General features: G+C 32.1%; 1 long non-coding RNA gene across 1 annotated transcript; it reads left to right on the forward strand.

Moving 5' to 3' along the window:
• Positions 1-1,705: 1,705 nt before the first annotated feature.
• On the forward strand, positions 1,706-2,595 carry LOC133783961 (uncharacterized). Its single transcript, XR_009871048.1, has 2 exons — positions 1,706-1,817; positions 2,362-2,595. It is a non-coding gene; the product is annotated as an uncharacterized LOC133783961 (long non-coding RNA).
• Positions 2,596-3,163: the final 568 nt, after the last annotated feature.

The following is a 3,163-nucleotide window of genomic DNA, read 5'->3' on the forward strand; positions in this document are numbered from 1 at the left end:
CACAAGTAATGGTAGTATGTTATGGTTATTTATTAATGTCTTATTTTAGAACATAACTCATTTTTTAGTATTACATAGACCAAATTGCTTAAATGTTATAATGTTTAATTTCCAAGTAGTCAGTTTCCTTATTTTGTTACTGTTTTTAATCAGGTGACCATTACTTCTCTAAATCTAAAGGTAACGAAATGAAGATGAAGGAAGTGGAAAAAGGCAACACAAATGGAAAGGTCCTGTTATAATGATTTCACCAAATTGTTTTGCTTTATTCATATGTATATATATTATTGTATGTTTTTGCAGATCATACTGATAAAAAATGCAGAACACACAAGGTTTGTTTTAGAAAATAATGACTTTATCTGTGAAAAGGAGAGATCGATGCAAAGCTCCTATTTATGGGACCTCCACCACATATATATATATATATGTGTGTGTGTCTATTCTATAATTCTGTTCATGGTGAAGTTTTAATTCTTAATTATCCACAAAACTAGTAGCCCCTGAGCAGGGAAAAGAAAATGTAAAAATTCCCAGCCATAGAATTGGTCATTAGGATAGTTCACAATAAATTACTAGAAGAAACCATATCTTTTCTCCTAGTGCATATAAACGGATCTTTGATGATTTCATCTGAAACAGTAATTCTAAAACAGTGGACTCTTCATTTTCTCGTCTCCTTGTTCAAATTGTGTTAAATCCTTCTTTTTATGTGTATAATTATCTTTAGTTGAATGGGTTGTTAGTTCAGGATAGAAATTTTAATGGTCATATATATATAACCAATTACATCAGGGAATTTTCATTCAAGTGGTATGTATAGAAGAGAGGATTTAGTCAATGTCCCTATTATATTTGCTTATGGAGTTTCGAATAGCAATAATACTACATATATATATATATATAAACAACTATAATAGATTAATATTAGACCCAAAGTGATATTTTCTCACCATCACTAACAGGACATACCTTTTTATTTGTTTGTCGTTGCAAAGATGTGTGGTCTATATATATATAAGCAAAGAAATAAAATAAAACAATACCTGGAAACCACCGAAGCACGCTGAGAGATGGAACCACCTGCTGGAACCGTGAGCAACCAACACCCCACACCAAGAAGCACGCCGCCGGCGAGACTGCTGGAGCCGAGAACCCAGCTGCCGTCGACGCCGTTCACCACCGTCACTGCCGTTCACCTACAGCCGCCATTCACCTCTCTACCAGCCCTAAATGTTGTGATTTTGAATAAATCCCCAAATGTAGTGTCGATGAGTTCTCTATTGTTTAACCCGATAATTTAAAAAATTATGATAGCTTTTTTAAGTGTTTTACATAATCATTTTAATCATTTTAAGGATATTCTTTGGGAGTCCTTAAAATTATTAAGTAGCACACTTATTTTTTAGCCTATATTTTTTTTTAGGACTCGCATATTTTTTTAGGACATTCATTGCGAGTCTAAAAGAGTATTAATGACTCCCAAAGCAAGTCCTCAAAATTATTAAATAAAACACTTATTTTTTAGCCTAGATTTTTTTAGGACTCGCATATTCTTTTAGGACACTCATTACGAGTCCTAAATTGTGTTCTTTCAGGACTCTCAATGAGTGTCCTAAAAACTCTATAAATATTTTTAAGGACTTGCATTTAGGTGCGTGTCCTAAAAAAGTGTCCCGTAAAGGGTATTTTGTAGTAGTGGATGGTCCTATTCGGTGTCTTCTTTGTAGCCTAGAAGGTGAATTTCCCTTCAGGACTATGGAACTTATTCGCCTCTTATCATCCCTATCTGAAGGAACTTGGCCAGCAGAATGTGTGTAAGTTTCTTTATTTCTTTGCATTGGGTTAAGGATTCTACAGTAATTTCTGTACGTTTGTAAACACTACACTGTACTATATCAGCGTAATTGACTGCGAATATGTATCACTGTTTTGTAATTACTTGTTAGTGCCCAAATAACTTAAGGTCTAGAGTTTAGTACCTGTTTGAGCTCCATATTCTATTACACCTCTCCTTTAAATGAGATGTGAGATTCGATGGATCTACCCTAGAAATAATAGTATCATTCTAAATGCTTTTGTACTTCAAATCTCCCAAACTTTTAATATGCTGTCTCAGTAATTAAGCACCTGAACCAGAGATGTCTTTAGGGTGAAATTAAGGCCCTTTTAACCTGAAAATGTTAATGTTTGTTTACTGTAATATGTATCTATTCACTGTGTGATAGCAGTATTTTTAATTATGAAGTATGTTCACTTGGTATTGCTTGCTTAGGTCTTATATTGTATACAGTTTTATTATTTGATTCATATTATTTAATTTTTTTAAGCATATACCTTACCTTTTATCTGCTATTGCAGGAGAAAAATGTCTCTTTCTCCATCAATTGGAGGAGAAAATGATACTTAATTTTGAAGGCTTTGTGTTGGGCAGCTGTAGAATATTTTGTGCTGAAAGTAGTAACTTTTCAATATGTTGAATATTTAAGACTACTTGAATACTTAAAGAACATTTTTTTGTTGATGACAGTGTTGAATGTTTTAAACTAATTTGTGGATTGTTAATACAATGTTGAATGCTTTTACTTTTTGTTATTTGAAAATCAAGTTCATTTGATGATGCTAGTATATATTGGAAAGCTAATTTTAATTATACATTACTACAAAAAAGGATTTTTAGGACTCGCAGGGCGCGAGTCCTAAAAAAATGTTTTTAGGACTCGTGTTGTGAGTCCTAAAAAATCTGGTTAAGTGCCTTTAATTAAGTTTTTAGGACTCGCAGAACATTTTTAGGACTCGCAACGTGAGTCCTAAAAAATCTGGTGCGAGTCCTAAAAAATCTGGTTAAGTGCCTTTAATTAAGTTTTTAGGACTCGCATTGCGAGTCCTAAAAAATCTAGTTTAGTGCTTTAAGTAATTTTTTAGGACTCGCTTTGCATGCCCTTAAATGTAATTTTTTTTAAAAAAAATGCAGCTACAATTTTCATTTTGATTTAGAAAAAAAAATATCCCTCTGAGTGTCCAAAATGTATTATATATGTTAGATTTCTAAAATTTCAAAAGAAAATACAACAAAATAATTTTTTATTAATTACTCAAAAATATCATTTCAGTATTTAGTCTACTCGGCTTACAAAATCATATTACATGATAGTTTATACTA

The sequence above is a fragment of the Humulus lupulus genome, chromosome 6, assembly GCF_963169125.1.
Source record: "Humulus lupulus chromosome 6, drHumLupu1.1, whole genome shotgun sequence".
Classification (NCBI taxonomy): domain Eukaryota; kingdom Viridiplantae; phylum Streptophyta; class Magnoliopsida; order Rosales; family Cannabaceae; genus Humulus; species Humulus lupulus.